We start from the raw sequence: 19,386 nt of genomic DNA on the forward strand, positions 1-19,386 counted from the left end.
ATCAATGATAGCTTTTTTTTTTTTCATTATTGCGAATTATTATGAAAAATTTGCTGACTTTAAGAAATGCAAGGGAAGAAAATCTCCTACACATACTTTTTAACCCAAGGACAGGCAACTATATAACTAAGATATGTCAAGTATAAGTCAATCCAGAGATTTAAAAGCCTCAAACTTTTCCTCCCAAATAGCACACTGTTAGGAAAACTAGATAATACAAACTCCATTTGATTTCATTTCTTTTTTTTTTATATAGTTAAAGCACAGTGAAGCAACTCTCAGTTCCACACCAAGACAGAGAAGATACACTTCTCCCTATCCTTCCCACTAGGAACAACTGAAAACCCTGGACATTCTATATAAAACAAATATAAGAATACTGGGTAAGGTGGAAAGAAAAGGCAGACTTGCTAGCAATCCAGGGACTAAAGGAACAACATGGCAGTGAGTTCTCCGAGTTCTCTTATTGCCTCACATATCCCAGAAGTAAGAAACAACAGAAAAAGCGAAAATATGGGTAAATATAATAGACTTTCCCTTCTCTTCTTGAGTTTTCTACATTATGTTTGACAGTTGACACAAAAAGTATAACACTGTTATTATTTTAAACATATGTAGAGGAAATATTTAAGATATTTTATAAACAGGAGAGGATAATGGGACTTACAGAGGTAAAGTTTCTACACTTCACTCAAACTGGTAAAACAGCAACACCGGTAGACTGTGATAAGTTATGTTTTTTGTTTTTTTTGGTTTGTTTGTTTTTTTATTTGACACCAAAAGCAAAGGCAACAAAATCAAAAATAAACAAGTGGGACTACATCAAAAAAGCGCTTCTATACAGCAAAGGAAACCACCAACAAAATGAAAATGTGACCTACAGAATGGGAGGAAATATTTGCAAGTCTTATATCTGATAAGGATTTAACATTCAAAATATGTAAATAATTCATACAACTCAACAGGAAAAAAAAATCAATTTTAAAAATGGGCAGAGGATCTGAACAGACATTTTTCCAAAGACAACATACAAATGACCAAAGGTGCTCAACATCACTAATCATCAACTAAATGCACATCAAAACCACAATGAGCTATCACCTCATACTCATTAGCATGGCTATTATCAAAAAGACAAGAAATAACAAGTGTTGGTGAGGATGTGGAGAAAGGTAATCCTTGTACACTTGATGGGAATGTAAATTGGTGCAAACTATGGAAAACAGTATGGAGGTTCCTCAAAAATTGAAAAACAGAACAACCATATGACCCAGCAACTCCACTTCTGGGTATTTGTCCCAAAGAAACAAAATCACTATCTTGAGAACATATCTGCACCCCTATGTTTATTGCTACATTATTTATAATAGCCAAGACACGGAAACAACCTAAGCGTCCATTAATAAAATATAAATTTTCAGAAATATATGGAAAGGAATTAATAAATCCACAAAGAAAAAAACAGAGGTAAAAACTTTATAGGAACCACATGTGATAAATTACAATGAAATGCATGACCTCCTGTGGTCCTTCTATGCCTGGAGTTCTACACTATCCAAATAAAACCAAATCATAAATTAGATGTGAATAAAGGGATTGTAAAATTCTCAACTCAGGCATCTAAACTTTCGTCTATCCAAAACTACTTAATTAAGTGTCAAATGAATTATTTTGGTGTCACGTAAACCAGTAAAAATGGAGAGCCCAGATATCAATACATGAACAATTTTTTTAGAATCTTTATGTAAATGAGTGAAAGAATATCAACCATTTGCTGTGTAGGCTCCAAAATAATCTTTTCTCAACCTCTTCTACAGAAAATGGCTAATCAAATGTTTTCTAACTATTTTTTCATATTCGCCAATCAAAAATTTTGAGATGACACTTGCACAAGTGCTATTACTAAGAAGGAACTTACCAGAAAAAATCTAGTTATTAATACCTCATTTAACAATGGCATAACAAGTTAACAATAGTAACCTATAAAAAACTATTAATATTCCAAAGACCACCCCCAATATAAAAAATGTGATTTGATAACTAGCTGTACAAATATTACTGAATTATTGAATATTTTCTTTTTCCCATAAAAGTTTCATATTTCCCATTAATCTAATAAAATATCACCAGTATGATCAAAGTAGATCCACAATCTTCTCAACCTGTTAGTCATTTAAGCTATTGTCCTTCAATTATCTTTATACCTTCATCCCCCCAGCACATACCCCTCTGTACACAAACCATTAAATGTCAATGGTGCTTTATTATTTATGCTTCTTCCTCTCAGTATAAGGGTAAGGTTCTGCATATTACAGAATACTCCAACACAGCAGTACCTTAGCTTAAACAAGATTGAGGTTTATTTTTTCCTTTTGTAAAAGTCTAGAGATAGGCGATGTACAGATGGTGGTGGCACAGTACCCTCAAGGACCCATGCTTCTAACTTTCTCTTCCACCATTCCAGGTGCTTGGCTTCCATTGTCAAGATCCCCTCATGGTCCAAAATGTTTGCTAAAGTTCCAGTTATAATGCTTCGAATAAAGAATAAAAGAAGCTGGATGGCAAAAAGAGGTCTCTTCCAACTAAGTCAGTGCCCTTTACAAGCACACACACAATACTCCTGCTTTCATCTCCTTTGCCAGAATTTAGTCACGTATCTAGGTAATATAGTCTCTTCTTAAAGGCATCAATGTGCTAAGTTAAAAAAAAAATCAGTATTCCATTACTATAGAAGGAGAAAACAAATTTTAAGGTTAAGTAGAATACTAGTAGCCTGCATAATCACTCCCTATCCATTTTTCACAGTTTCTGAATAATTCTTGACTTGGAGAGAAGTTTTACATCATATCTTTAATAAAGCTGATGTGAAAACTTTTCTCAATAAATTCTTTTACCTCCTTTGCCATCTGTTGAGGGTGGCCAATCCTAAACTGCACGGTTATCACTGTAAGTATAGTATGATTGCAATTCTGACGTCTTATTGGATAGGATTTTTCATCTGCCTATCTCCTGCACCAGCTGGGATAGAACATAGAAAAATTGATTTGTTTTGTGCAAGTGATCTAAGAGAATGCTAGAACTCACTCTGTGTCTCCTGACCAATTAGCAAAGCAGTAGAGCTCCAGTGTGTTCTCTTCTGTTACAAATCATGGATCTATGCTTATTCCACAGACATATCTGCTCCATCATCATAATTATTATACTATCAATTCTATTGTGGTACTATCATTTACTGAACATGTACTAGATCCCTATGCAAAGTGTTTTATTTATTTTATTTATTCAGGCCTCATAACCACCCTATTATGTTATTTTATCTTAATTTTACCAAAGATAATAGGAAACATTTATTAAGTGCTTATATGTGTCAGGTTTACTCAAAGTATTTTATAAATAAATACCACTACTATCCTTAATGTACAGATGAGAAAGAGAAGGCAGAAAAGTTAGTAACTTGCCCAGAGTCACACAAGCTTATAAAAATAGCAGTCACGATTCAAATCCTCACAAACTGGCTCCAGAGTCTACTCAACTAACCCTAAACCACACTAATCTCAAATAAACCAGCAGAGTGTAAGTAACTTGCCTAAACTCACAAAACCAGGAGGAGCCAAGATTCACAGCCAGATCTATCTAACTATGGAGTCCTATTCCCGACTCCAAATGAATCAAAGCATTCAATCCCTTGGCTGACCAAGGGATTATCACTCTTTAGGGGCAGAGTTACAAGGGAACACACTACTAAACTAACAGGCATAAACCATGAATTTCAATGATAAACAATTTAGGAGAATGAAATGTAAGGCATCCATGTTGCCTAAGCAACACTATAGGTAGACCAACCTCTTTGATCAAGAACAGACCAAAAATAAAAGTAGCTTTGGTAAATGAATCTAGTGACTGTCATATATCAGTTTAAATTTTCTCACAAGTGAATAGTCATTAGTATCTAAAAGATCTTAAATAATTAGATGTCTGCATTTCATATCTATCTATTATCAAAATAGTAAATAGGAAACACTCTTTTGGTAAACCAAACTCAATGGATATATATGGAAACAGTAATTTTTTAAAGGTATCAGAAACATTTTTTAAGAAATAATAAAAGATCACAATAAAATCAGACATTTTGTTGTCATCTGTCAGAATTAATACAGTTATACTTCTTTCACCTATTTCTTAAGACTTAAGAAATCTTAAGTATTTAAGAAATCTTAAGAAATCTCTGGTACAATTCTGATACCAGAGTTAAAAATGACTTTGTTAAGCCTCAGCACACAACATACAAATCACAATGCTACTATAGGTTTATTTTCAAATGTTACCCTACCAATTTCAGGTCTCTTCCAAGAAAAGCACAGACACACAATGACTCTCAGGTAGGGTACCTTGCACCTGGTACAGTAACTAAAACGCAGTAAGCACTAGTGATAATGAAGCTCATATGACCAACTGAGTGAACTATATGCATGAGAGTCATTAATTATTTTATGAGGACTTTACATCCTTCAAAAAACATTGGGCCAGCATATTGTTCTTCACCAAACACATCTTTTTCATAATCAAAACTTAAAAGAGGCATTCTCAATTAACCTCACACCAATTTATATGTTTATATTCTACTTCCAATCACCAATGTTTTTCAACTAATTGGAGGAATTTTAAAGAAATAATGAACAGTACTAAACTTATACTATTTCACTGTGTCTCAATGGATGGAATATAAAACACTTTTTACTAATAAAAGTTCCTATACTAAGTAAAAGTTGCTAAGTTGTTTTTATAGTTATATTGAATCCTGTGTGTCATTTTTTGTTTTTTTTTAAGTACCATAAAACAGCCAGGGATCTTCTGTAAGGCATAAAAGTACCAAAAAGAATCAGCTATTATAAATCATTAGTTATACCAACATTAATTTAATGCATCAGTTGACTGCTAACTAATATTAGATGAAAAGCAGCCAAAGCAGGTTTTATTTACAGCTATGTTTGGAAAACAGAAATGCTGTTACTGAGATAAATTTAATTTACACATTTAAAAATGAATTTTTACAAATAGTATTTGAACACAATTTGAAATGAGTAGGATGTATTACTTATTAAGAATATCATTTCATTCTGTTCCTTTTAAAAGTGTTAAGAGATCTCTACTGTTGTGTCTGCTCACTTGCAGTGGAACAAGTTGGTTAACATGTTGTTGGGTGGAGAGGGGAGATCCCTGGTGAAATAAGGGGTGGGGGCAGCCATATCCTGAAAGTCCAGGTTCTGGAATGTCTCCTCACTCCAGGACAAAGATATGAGAATGCGCCTTGAGGTTAATAAATTATCTCATAAATCCCTTTTGGCCGGACAAAGGAGCAGATCTGATAGATAGGAATGGGCGCGTTAATCCTTTTACGGTGGGCAAACAGTACAAATCTGATAGAGGAATTCCATTAGAAGGAGCCAACCCCTTCCCCAAGCAGGCAAGGGAAGGTATAACAGTAAGAACTTGTGCCTCGATCACTGGGCATCCCCATTCGGGACCCTCTCCTGCACGGGAGTTCCGATCCTTTGCTTTCAATAAACTAACCTCTTTTTAAAACTCTGCCTCTCCTTGGTCTGTGCTTCCATTCTTCGGTCTCACGAGACATGATCCCAGCACAAAGAAAATATTCTACATCATTTGGGGGCTCATCTGGGATTGAAGGAGAGATAAATACTATCTGTGCCTTTCTACTTGCCCACTTATGGGCCTACATCATTTTTTTTCTCTTTCTCCTGTCACACAAATATCGAGCCTCTGTGAGCCATTTAAAAGTAACTATCATAGCTGCCGACCTTAAGCCACGGAGGTAAATGCTTTGCAGAAGGGCTCTAGTCAATCCCCTCCAGCACTGAGCCAGGGGAATGTGGGCTACAGTTCGACCACTTTCTCTTGTAAGGAGGGGAGCCCGAGAATGGCGCAAGGTTGGTGTGAACAACCCTCGGTGGCAACCGAGGAATTTTGTCTGTGGCTACCCTACGGCAAGTTTCCAAAGGCTCCCTGGGTCTTTCCCCTGCCCAGCTGCCCAGAATGGTGCCATTTGGAGGCTCTCCCTCCCCCTCTCTGCTACTTTCTCCTATTCCTCTGCTGCCTTTTTCCTTTCTGCGAGGAGGCTGAATGCTGGTGCGTGGCCAGGACTGTGGGCCTTTGCAGACAACTGAGGGACTCTGTCTGTGGCTACTCTGCAGTGGGCCCCAAAGGTCTCTTTGGTCCCTTCCCAGCCCTACCACCTGACCGTAAGGGTGCCAGTAGGATGACTCCTCCATCTATGCTGCTCTTTTTATCCTGTCCCTATATCTCCTCGGCTCTTAAGACATTGGTCCAGGGTCCCTTCCCTGTGAGACCTCCTCAACACTCTCCAGTAACTTATTTTGACAAGCTAGCCAGGAGGTAAGCCCCTTTTAGGGGACCCCAAAACCTCTTGCTCACTTTCCTATACCTCTTGTTTGCTGTCCTTTGCGGGCACGGTTCTGACAGTTAAATGGGCATTAGGGCATCCACCGCTTGAAAACTCCCGTGACAGGATAACCAGGGGTTAGAACAGATCATTTAGGACTTGCCGGGCCCAAGACAAATCCAAGCACCAGTGAGGTCTGTGTTTGTACAGCGTAATGTCTCTCTAGAGACTTGATTTTTCATTCCCTCTGTTCTTCCGCCATCTCACGGTACTCCTCTGCGGACCTCGCGCAGCTTCTCTGCCACCTGGCTGCACCCCCAGCTCAGCACAACTGCAACAACAGGGGAAGGGCCGCAAGAGCAGAGCTCCTCCAAAGCACCACCAGCCGGGCCACCGCAGCCACTGCCAGGCAAAGTTTTTAGGGAGGAACAACATATTCCGGACTCACTTTTCCTTAAGGAAGCAGCCTTGTCCAAAACCTTTTGGGGCTTCTGTTACCTCTTTTTGTCCTCCCTCACTTATTGGGCTTCAGGGCCTCCTTCCACTCCCTCTTGCCTAGGCCGTATGCCTTCCCTACAAGCTTTAAGTATGTACTCTCTCCTTTACTACCTTTATTCGAAAGGCCACTATTATTTGGATCGTGCTGTCAATTTTCAAGAGGGCCAGAATCAGGCCATATATCGCTCCACTTTAAAGCACCTCATTATTGGCCACAGCCTTTATTGGCCTGTGGGCCGGCGCCAGACATTCAGGCAGGGACACATACAGATTTAGGTAGGCGCCCACTAGAGACATGGTGTGGGGAGAGAGCCCCAGAAAGCAGTTTCCAGGCTCTCGGCCTCACATAGAAAGGTGCTGGCTCAGGTAGTAAATGGCCATCAACTGTGATTGCATGGCCGTCAGCTGTGGCTAGTTGGCCGTCAGCTGTAACCAGTGAGCTATTGGCCACTAATATAACTGCTGTGGCTACGCCAGCAGAAAATGGGGGCTAGCAAGAAGATGGGGGCTGAGCTAGCAAGAGTGGATTGCAGAGAGGCAGATGCCGCCAGTGAGAATATAGTGATGTGACTCCCCTACTTACGGCTCCATGGGTGTTCCTTTTTGGCCTCACCATATCCTGCGTTCTTATGTGGGGAGCAGGAGCAGAGACCCTGGTGGACGCCCTGCATGACACATGGCGTAGTCGGCAGGACTAACCCTGGCACGCCATATCTCCCCACTTGCCCAAAATCGGTCGTGCGATGTCCGTGGCCCGTTTCTAGGGTACGCCTTAGACCAAGTTGTGGGAGATGAATTGCAAAGGGACGCCTTTCTGTTCTTCCTCCCTTCCACATGGGCAATCAGCCCTCACGCACCTTCACCCATCTGAATTATACCTTGAAACACTAGGACAAATTTGACGCTCAGACTCTGAAAAAATGGCACCTGGTCTTTTGTTCTGAGGTTTGGCCTCAATACAAGTTAGAAGATAGGGAAACCTGGCCTCCTCAGGGCAGCAACAGCCATAATACTATCTTACAGTTAGATTTATTTTATAAAAGGGATGGCCAGATGTGCCAGGTTTCTAGAAACCCTCACTAGGGACTAAAAAAAAAAAAAAAAAGGAACTAAATTGATAGTTCAGGAAAAAAAAAAAGGAGCTCCACCCATCTCCTAATCCACTTATAAATAGGAATGCCTGAGGCTGAGGTAACTGAACGAAAAAAGTGGCCAATTCTCAAGCCAGACCCCTCCCCCTTACTCCTCTGCTCTAATTCTAAATCCTGCAGGGACCACCTGCAGTGGATTCACTGAAAGGGAAATCGCCTTTAGATTGGAGTCCCAGAGGACTAACATTCTAAATAAACCTACTTTTAAAATCCTCTTAACAGGTAAAACTTTTCAGTAATAATATACTGTGTTTCCCCGAAAATAAGACCTAGCCGGACCACCAGCTCTAATGTGTCTTTTGGAGTAAAACTTAATATAAGACCCTGACCGGTATAAGATAAGATAAGATAAGATAAGATAAGATAAGATAAGATAAGATAAGATAAGATAAGATAAGATAGGGTATTGTATAATATAAGACCGGGTCTTGTATTAATTTTTGCTCCAAAAGATGCATTAGGGCTGATGGTCCAGCTAGGTCTTATTTTAGGGGAAATAGGGTAGTGTGGATATTTGGACAAGGTTTCTCACCATCTGTTGGTAACTTAAAATTTCAGTTTTACTTAGTTGTGTTAAATGATAAAAATTATTAAATATCTAGGTATTTCAAAATAACAAAATGCTGAGGTGTTAATTATTAGGTTGGTCTAAGTTCATCTATTTCTGGCTTATCACAGGAATGTTAAGGGATAAGATCTGTTAACAACTATATCATATTTTGTTGCAAAAGCCCACGCTTTTGAAGGTTGCCAAATATATTCCTGGATTTGTAAGTGGAAGTGCTAATTGCTTTCTTTTGGTTATCAGTAAAAATTAAGGTTCTGAAGGTTATGTATTCTAATATGGAAGAAAATGGTATGTGTTTCCATGGAAGGTATACAGTATGGAAATACATTTATGTAGGTACTGAAAGAAAACAGTTTGTGCTATAAAGATGGTTATTTCTGAATGAGTGAAAAGAGACAAACTATGAGGGACTGGGAAAATTGTAGAAGGTTTGTGAAGAAGTTATGAGAGTTTTATATATAGTTAAACTAAATAAAATTAACTAAGTAAATTTAAATCTCAAAGGTAAGCTAGTACAAAATAAGAGTTAAGTTTTCTCTCTCTACTAAGATAAAGTTTGTTAGACTATTGGTCTGCTACTGATATTATGAAAAAGTTTTCTGCCTAAAAAAAGCAAAGATTATATATGTCACCAAAATAATCTATGTTTTATATTTTCTCAATCAATACTTTGGTTACTCAAAAATTAAATCTAAAAACTAAGTTTTGCTAATAGTTAAATAAACTTCTATATCTTAGAACTGCTAGAGCTCATGTGCCTTCCTCAGTATCAGCTATAGGCCAATATAAGGAAGCTTATAACTTCCCCTAACTGGCAGGAATTCTAATGGTTCTAGCCCACTATTACATCCCTGATTAAGAGGCTCAGACCCTAGAGAAGGCCAAGAATTTGTTTAAATGTCTTTAACAACCCAGACAGGAAAACAAGAAATAAGGAAACAGTGAGACCAGAGCATGAGACCAGAGACAGGCCACTTTTGGCCACAGTTATAAATAACCCAGGGCTGAAGCCACCTCGAGGCACCCCAAAAGCCCCAGAGAGAAAACGCCAGATAAAGGAGCTTGCTTTGGATGTGGAAGCCCAGAGCACTGAAATAAGGAGTGTCCTAATCTTCCAAAACAGCCGTGTCTCCTGTACAGACTGAAGGGCACTAGAGGAAGGAGTACTCCTTCCTTGTTCTGAAGGGAGCAGGGACCAACTCCCTCCCCAAAAATGGCTGTAATCACTATTGGGCCTAAAGTTCCCAGCGGCTCCCAAGCTATTCTCATCACAGGGGTAAAACTGTGGGTGACCCTGATGTGGCAGGTAAGCCTGTTAATTTCCTGATTAATATAGAAGCCATTTATTCTGTCTCAACTGCTCACTCTGGACCTTTTTCCTCTGAAAACTGCTTGGTTGTAAAGATAAAGACAGCCCCCAGATTTGGGCTCATTTTACACAGCCTGTTCCTTATCATTGGTCTATACCTTAAAGAAAATGTAAAATAAACAAATTAAACTTACAAAGTACTCTGGAAAAGTTTTATTAAAAGACCTTGAAGCCCTGGCTCTAACTGCTGCCCACTGCTTTAGATTCTAACCTCAATTCTGTTATTTCTTATGTTAACTTAAGAAGTTCAACAGTCACTTCAACAATAGAAGGAACCCTCTCCCATTGACATGTTACTGTCCGCAGAGTCACAGACAAGCCAATTACTGAATATGGGGCGACCTAATGTTCTCCCACTCATTCTTAATTATGTCAGAAAGCCCTACTCCACTATTAGGAAGAGATATTATGATGGTGATGGGAACTATTGTTCTCCTAGCCCCTGGAAGTATTCCTAGCTGCCTCCCAGTAGTAGAAACCACATCAACCCTGATGTTTGGGCATCACAAGGGACAACTGGCTGTGCCTTAACGGCCGCTCCAGTCCTCATTCATCTTAAGGACCCCACTTTATTTCCTTGCCGGAAACAATACCCTCTAAAACCCGAGGCACGGAAAAGACTAATCCTTATCATTAACAGTCTCAAATGACAAGGACTCTTTAGAGAATACAATAGTCCTTGCAACACCCCCATCGTATGTGTTCCCAAACCAAAAGGAGAATGGAGACTGGTTCAAGAACTCCGGGCCATCACCGAGGCAGTTATTCCTCTACACCCTATAGTTCCAATTCCTTACACACTCCTAACCCAAATACCTGAAAGAGCCAAATGGTTCACGGTGTTAGACTTAGACGATGCCTTTTTCTGCATACCTGTACACCCTGACTCACAGTATCTTTTTGCCTTTGAGGACCCTGAAAGCCAGACGTCACAGCTCTCCTGGATGGTCCTTCCTCAGGGGTTTAGAGATAGCCCGCAGCTCTTTGGACAGGCCCTCTCTACGGTCATGTTAGAATTTTCTTAGGACAGTTGTACACTCTTACAATATGTCGACGACCTCCTATTATGTACTCCGTCTGAAGACCTCATCAGCCAAGGCACCACTGCTCTTCTAAATTTTTCAGCCCCTAAAGGCTGTAAGATTTCCAAGGCTAAGGCCCAAATGTGTCAGACTTCTGTCAAATACCTTGGCCTAATTATCTCTGAAGGGACTAAGGCCCTGGGGGGGGACAGAATTCATCCCATCTCCACCTATCTCCTACCTAAGTAAGGGGCTTCCTAGGCATTACCGCCTACTGCTGCCTATGGATCCCAGGATACGGGAGAAATGGCCCATCCCCTCTACCAATTAATTAAAGATATTCAAACTGCAAATCCTCATCTGTTTACTTTGGAGCTCAGAGGTTGAACAAGCTTTTAGCCTTTTAAAACAAGCACTGTTAAGTGCCCCAGCCTTAAGCCTTCCTCCAGGAAAATCCTTTCATTTATATATAACAGAAAGAGAATGGCTTTGGGAGTCCTAACGCAAGCAGGGGACCCTCACAACTAGTAGGCTATTTAAGTAAGGAATTAGACCTCGTAGCATGTGGCTGGCCAGCTTGCCTCCGGCCATAGCTGCAGCTGCCCTCCTGGTTCCTGAAGCCACAAGCTCATGATGGGACATGACTTAACCATCTTTGCTCCCCATCACATTCAAGGGCTTTTAAATGCTAATAGTAATCACTGACTCACTGATAACCACCTCCTGTGGTATCAGACCCTCTTATTAGAAAGTCCTGTAATCCAAATACAGACCTGCTCCACCCTTCATCCTGCCGCATTCCTCCCAGAGGGAGGGAGAATTAACTGCCAGAGTAGTAATGCAAACCTATACTGCTGGAGCAGATTTACAAGAAACACCCCTAAGACAACCCAGATTGGATGCTCTTCACTGATGAGAGCTCTTTTATATAAAATAACATACAAAAGGCTGGATATACTGTAGTTCCTCTACATAATATCTTAGAAAATACAAGCCTTCCCTCTGGGGTCAACACACAACTGGCTGAACTAATAGCTCTCACCCAAACACTAGAACTGAGTAAAGGAAAAAGAGCCATAACTCTGACTAATCAATGTGTCAATTTCACTAGCTGCTCCAACCAGGGCTTTAATCTTTCAGGCGGTAACAGTTTAAACTGTAGCGCTACCACCTCTATGAGTTCTAATACACGTCAAATTGCCAGCTAGATGGTTTCTCACTTGTGCGAAGATAACCTCCCAGCTTACAGAACCAGAGGACACTACTCTCTTGGGAGATTAACTGTCTTACCCAAAAAGCCTCATCAGGTTAAACATCACAATGAACTTACTCTGGACTCCAGCTGTAACAGCGATATACATTTATTCAGCCCCGCTGAGTATACATCCTTATCTCTTTTTGTAGTACCTGCTATAACCACTGCTTTAAATGTAAAGATTAGTAAAGATAAAGTTCAACAAATTCATAATATAGTTTCCAATATTAAACTAAAAACAAGATTCTTCGGCCTAGATTTTTCCTTCCTTCCTGGCTTCCAAGTTTAGCGGGTCTTAAATAAACTTTTCTAATTTTTCTTTTATCCATTATTATAGGTATTACCTCATGCTGTTGCCTACAATACGTCTCAGCTTACAGACTACCCACTGGTTGGTTACAATGGCCTACAAGACAACAACATCCTCACCTGGACTTGTTCATCTACCAGGAATCCTTAGATAGACCTCTGGACAAGCCCTAGCTGCCAGTCTCTCTATGCCCCTCCTCAGCCTGAAGTAGCCAGAGCTGTCGTGGTCCCTATTCCCTAACGGCTGTTAGGGTTACATCTTCCGAGGGGGGAGTGAAACAGGTTAGTTAACATGTTGGGCGGGGGGGGGGGGCTCAACCATATCCTGCAACTCCAGGTTCTGGAATGTCTCCTTCACTCCAGGATAAAGATATGAGAATGTGCCCTTGGGATAATAAATTATCTCATAAATCCCTTTTGGCTGGGACAAAGGAGCAGATCTGATAGATAGGGATGGGTTCATTAATCCCTTTACAGTGGGCAAACAGGACAAACCCGATAGATGAATTCCATTAGAAGGAGCCAGCTCCCTTCCCCAAGCAGGCAATGGAAGGTATAAAAGTAAGAACTTTTGCCTCAATCACTGGGCATCCCCATTCAGGACCCTTTCCCACTCTGACCCTTTGCTTTCAATAAACTATCCTCTTTTTAAAACTCTTTGTCTCTCCTTGGTCCATGCTTCCATTTTTCGGTCTCACGAGACATGATCCCAGCACAAAGAAAATATTCTACATCAGCAGGCAGTGAAAGAATTCACGAGTAAGGTAGGAATATAGAAGGAAGATTTATTAAAGTAAGAGAAGGGTCAGCTGGGCAGAGTCTGCTTGAAACTACTGCATCGAGTCTTTGTTTGGACTCAAGTTTTATATTTTCTAACCAGGATGTAAATTGCTTTTCCTATAGTTGGGGCCTATAGAAGGCCACAGTTAGACTAGTTATCACAACCTTTGCATATGTTACGTAGATTTAAATTGGAGCCAGGAGTGTATCCCATACAGATGTAAAACCTCTCCCAAGTCATAGGACCAGCACTGGGCCTAAGTAAACAGAACCATTGAAACTGCATAGTAATTATATAGGAAGCAGTATCATTAAGAGGCAAAAAAAAAGAAAGCTTTCAAAAAGTCCCAAGCTAAATTATACTTGTTAAATCAAATTATATCAGAGATCCAAATCTCAAAAGAGGAGATTTAGTGCCACCATTACAATCCTGTCTTAACATCTATTTTCACCCATGAGGAAGTAATAGGATCCAGAATTAAATTCCAGTAACAATTAGAAAACTGGATAAACTATGTATCTGACCTTGAACAACACGCAGCTCAAAACTGATTCCTAAGAGAAGGGTAAAACAGATGAGCCCCATAATTAATTACCTGGGATGTCTTTCTGAAAGCATTTTTGCAACTACCATACATACTAGGAGGGGAAACCCAAATAGAATCCAGTGCACTGCTAAGTTGAAAAGAAAGGCCAAAGGCCATTATACAGAAAGGCCAAAGCAAGAATTATTTTGGGGCAAAAGTCTCTGAAGTGAGAGAGCTACACCAAGACCTATGGAGGGAAAAACAGGGGTATTCAGAGGGTTGAATACCAATCTGCATGTGCACTGGGTGAAAAACCCATGAGATTGGGCAAAAACAACTTCTTGGAAAGAAAAACCAACCAGTAGCTAAAGCTGAATAATTCCCAGAACTCACGCAGGGCCAAAAATCATTCAAGTTATCACAAACAAGATAGAGAGTCCTCAATCCATGGAACATTTAGTAAAAACTCAAGAAGAGAGGTTCACCTTGTAACGAGGCTATAAGAAAGCACAAGAGTAAAGGTTACTCCACATCTGCCCTAGAAAATCTTAAAAACATTAATACACATGGAAAGGAAAAAGGGAAGGAAAGAAATTTGCTGCTGCTGAGCACGTCTCAGAAAAACTCGTTCTCGAAACTCTCCCAACCATGCAGTTCCGCTTCACACCACATGTACTTTGTCTTGTATGCCATCATAGAAAAGGAGTCTGAGATGCCTCAAGGCACTGCCATGCCCAAGAATAAAGGCAGAGGAATAAAAACAGGTGTAGGGTAAGAATGAGAATAAATCTGAAAAAAAAAAAAGAGTTGGTGTGTAAAGAGGAACAGTACAAGTATGCTCAAGTAACCAAAATGTTGGGGAAAAGATTACAAGAAGCAATGTGTTTTCATGATACAAAAAACGTCATATCAAAGGAAAATGGAGAAAAATCGTTTGAATAAATACCTCAGACATTATATTGGTTGGTCTGCCAGACCATCAGGATAACGAAGTTTATTTAATTTTAAAATACAATGCAGATGAAGCTGTAATTCCGCAGGCATATGGCAAGGTTCCAAAACATGCTAAAATCAATGAGACAAATACATTTGGTGCTAGAATGATGGGTGAAATCCAGTTTGATAATACTGGATATGATGATAAAAACCACGATGATATCTAAATTGAACTCAATGTTTTACATTCCAAGTTTTCTGAGGATTGACCCCAAAGGTTACATGGCTTCCTCGTCCTTGATAAAGTTAACCAGACTTCTATGTAGTTTAGCAACTTTATCTCAGCATCCCTTTCCTAAATGAATACATGAACTCCTGATGCTCAAATACTCTTAGAAGCAGTTTGTCTCCCTGATTGTTCCCCTCATTAGTTAGATAAAACTTTAACAAACTTTAACATTAACAAGTAACTTCAAGAAGGAAGCTTTTATTGAGCCCAAGGATGTCTGATTTCAAAGTCCTTGTTAATAACTCCCGTTTTTTAAAAAAAGGAAATAGTCGACATGAGTAGTATACTAGAAGATTAATGAGAAAATCCCACCATGCAAGAGAAAATGTTTATTGTGTACAAATGCTGGAATGGAATAACCATATCTATCTTACAGATAAGAAAACCAGGGCATTTAAAAGCAATTGGTCGTGGAGGAGTTGGGGGTCACATAGCTAGCAAGTGTCAAACAGGAATTTCAACCCAGCTATCTAATTCTACTGCAAAGAGGTCCTCCACAGCAAGTATCTTCTCATGTCTAAATCAGACATCTGAAAACAAAGGATTCCCTATAGATAAGTTAGAATAAGAGATAAAAATTTTGCCATCCCAGGAAAGCTATTACTAACTAACAGTGATTTTTGGAAGAATCATTCTAGCTAAAAAGCTCTCTTGTTTTCTTATGACCTATAAAGATGTTTGCAGATCAAAAGATTTTCGTACAGCCAGCCCAGTGACTCAGGTGGTTGGAGCACCATGCTCCTAACACTGAGGTCACCGGTTCGATTCCCACATGGGCCAGTGAGCTGCGCCGTCTACAGCTAAGATTGAACAACAGCTCTCCCTGGAGCTGGGTGGCCGTGAGCAGCTGGAGGTCCGCGTGAGCCGCCGTGGACTGCTGTGAGCTGCCACAGGCTGCGTGTGCTGCCGGGAGTGGCCAGCATGAGTGGCCGGTGTCCAGTGTGTGCTGCCGTGAGTGGCCAGCAGCGTGTAGCTCTTACCGGCAGCCATCGTGAGCAGCTGGCAGCAGGCAAGAGCTACTGTGAGCGACTGACTGCTGGGGAAGGGTGGGCGGGGCGCAAGGCTCATAATACCAGCATGGGCCAGGGAACTGTGTCCCACACAACTAGACTGAACCGCAGTGCCAGGGTGGGCGGGGAGAGGCGGAAAAAGGGGGTAAAAAAGAAATCATTAAAAAAATAAAAGATTTTAGTAGTATAAACTTTAAAAAATAAAACTCTTCCAAAATCCCCCCTCATCATTCATGAATCATCCATATTGAGCCACTGCTCTACTGCTTACCATGTGTTTGGCACTACTCTTAGTATTAAGGATACAGTGATGAGCAAGACATTGATAATCCCCACTGGGACAGCAAATACGAAACAAATAATTACACAATTAATTTATGTTTCTAAATATAATGAGCCTTGCACTCACCACAGGGCTTTTGTCTGAAACACACTTACCCAAATATCCACCACAGCTCTGCTGCTCATCAAATTCAGGTTATCACTTGATTATCACCTTCTTAGCAAAAACTTCCCTGACCATTCTACACAAAAATACTACACTCTCCACTCCAATATTCTCTAATACTTTCCTTGATGTACTTACTTTTCACTAGAACACTTATCACCATTGACATACTTATTTGTTTAGTATCTGGATCCTATTAGAATATAAGCTCCATGAGATCAATAATTTCTATTTTCTTGACTGATACCGCTCAGAATCTAGAACAGTGCCTGTAATATAGAAGGCACTTAAAAAATATTGTTGAATATGGAATGAGTGCAATGAAAGAAAGTACAAGTATCGTGAGTGTATAAAAGGAGAAACCATTCATTTCAATTTAGGCTAATGTACACAATGGTCTTTGTGTAACAATTAAGATACCAATTATAAGTTCTATCTAGCATTCGTGTATATGGTATTAATTTGGGCATTTTGTTTCAGTTTTTCCATAATTCCTTTCTTAACAATTATTTTTAAACATTTAAAGTATTTATAATAGAATGACTTACTGCTAAAAAGATTCATATTTTTATATTAGAAAGGAGTCAACATCTAACAAAACAATGTATTCTCCATTCTATAAATTATTTCACCCTAAAAACAAACACAAGATGAAATCTACTATTCTACCTGGATTTGATTTTCCATATTCACTGAACTGGAACAGGCATGTTATTTTTCAGAAATAAAAAAGTAAAAAAAAAAAAAAAAAAAAGAGAGACAGAGAAAAATAAAGATCTAAAATCACCTTCCAAGGTTTATATTATAGCTTGATGTCTTTGCTCAGTTTGTGAAGATTTTATACAATTATGGCATTTACAGCTCAAGATCTAAAAAAAAAGTAACTGTTCCAAATTTGGTGTATCACAATCCAAAGGACTATGTGGCCTGACTAAACTCGTTTTAAAGAGGAATAATACTTTTATTTATACCTAAGCAATGTTAACCTTTATCATTTAAACAATTATTTAACAATATCATTTAAAAAGGCAAACAGACCCCGAGACAGTTTTCAAATTCAATCCCATATCATATGAAATTCCAAAAACTAGAGTCAACATGATCTTCCAGATAAAAAAAAAAGTAAAGTTGCTATAGTATGTCTAATGAGTTTATGAACAATCTATGTGTAAAACGAAACATTTTTCATGAGTCTATTAATTTCTCCTGATAAAAACACAAGTTATTGCAAGAAGTTAAGAAGAACAAAGTCATGAAGTGATAATGTAATGATCTGCCCTATTACACACTACGAAAACCTGAAATATTGACCAGATATAACCAGGACTCCCAAAACACATGTATTCACTCCCCTAATTTAAAAAATCAATAGTCATACTAAGCAAAGGAGAGAACAAAAACAAATCTTCAGATAAAAAATTCAGTTCAATCTAATATTAATAACTACAAGCAAACTAAGTTTTCAAATACACAAAATAACTGAAGAACTTGCTCAGTTCTCCATCATCTAATTATGTAGACATTCCTCTAAACACCTACAAAACAAAATTAAAATTACTATTAAATATTTTCCTACCATTGTACACATTAAAAAAATGTACATTAAAACTACAGTCTGAGTGTTAAATGTAAATGTTAAATGTTAAAGGTAAATATTTCCCTGTGGTTAACTATATTCTTCCAGAAAGAAAATGCAGAATTCCTTAATGAAGTAAACATTCTACATTCACAGGACAATGGACCATCAACCAGTAAATATGTTTGATACAGATATTAAGTTTAAAAATCAATTTATCCAAAAATATTTCAAATTAGCTTATTTTTAAATGGTAGCGCACGGTGTTAAACAAATAAAAAATTTAATTTCCATGACTGAAAGTTTTTTTAAAAAGAAAGAGTTTATTAGGCTACTGCTAGCAAAAGAAAAAGGCCTGTCTTGGGTCATAGAATATAAACCACCAGCAGCATGCTTAGGTAGGAAAGACAACACATCTGTCTTCCTGGAGAAAAAAAAAATGTTTTGCAAGCATTTTTACATCAAGTAGAGGGGAGAAAACTGTAAGCCTTTCTGAAAGGAGTTACATTAACTATAGACAAAGGATAAGGGAGAAGGTGGAGTAGGGCTAGTTCTGGGATAGGCACAACCGAGTCCACAAGGACGACAGAAGTGTCCATGCCTGTGGATTAGCTGTAGGCACCAGATTGGAAAATTAATGTGTAAATAAGAAGTGGAGGCTCCTGGGGTTCTATGGCACCTTGCTATTCTCTCTTTGGATAATCGAGGAAATAACCAAATGGAAATTAACCCTAAATTTCAGCAGATACACAGGAATATGTGAGCAATCTTTTGTCAGAACTAGTCCGCAGGCTGTTCTCTCTCTTTCTCTCACTTTCCTGCTACTGTAATTTTAATTTAGAACATCTCAGAATTTTTTTCTTGTCATTGTCACTGTAAGACAAAAGAAACAATCACAGAAATGCATAAGAGATAAAGGAAAGATCACAGGAAACTTACCTCCTAGAAAGAGTAATTCATTGTTACCAGTTCTCTGCCATCTCGGGAGACATACTACATAAATGAAAGGAATCGTTCCATATATCCTGCTCTATAACCTAGTTTGTTTAATTCAACATTAGGTAAAGAACTTCTTTTATGTCAGCCAATACATTTCTATATATGTCATTACCTTTAAGGGTTCCAAAGTATTACGTTCTGTGTATTACTATAAGTTACTTAACTACCTTCCCTATTAATAGATATTGATTTGTTCTCATTTTTTAAAATATCTCTAATACAATGAAC

General features: G+C 38.9%; 1 protein-coding gene and 1 pseudogene across 4 annotated transcripts in view; one reads left to right on the forward strand and one right to left on the reverse strand.

Annotated features, from left to right (window-relative positions):
* FUT8 (fucosyltransferase 8) overlaps positions 1–19,386 on the reverse strand; it is a 211,179-nt gene that overhangs the window by 128,462 nt on the left and 63,331 nt on the right. The window lies entirely within an intron of this gene.
* Positions 14,631–15,063, forward strand: LOC141570825 (eukaryotic translation initiation factor 1A, X-chromosomal-like; annotated as a pseudogene).

This window comes from Rhinolophus sinicus, linkage group LG03 (assembly GCF_036562045.2).
Source record: "Rhinolophus sinicus isolate RSC01 linkage group LG03, ASM3656204v1, whole genome shotgun sequence".
Taxonomy (NCBI): Eukaryota; Metazoa; Chordata; class Mammalia; order Chiroptera; family Rhinolophidae; genus Rhinolophus; species Rhinolophus sinicus.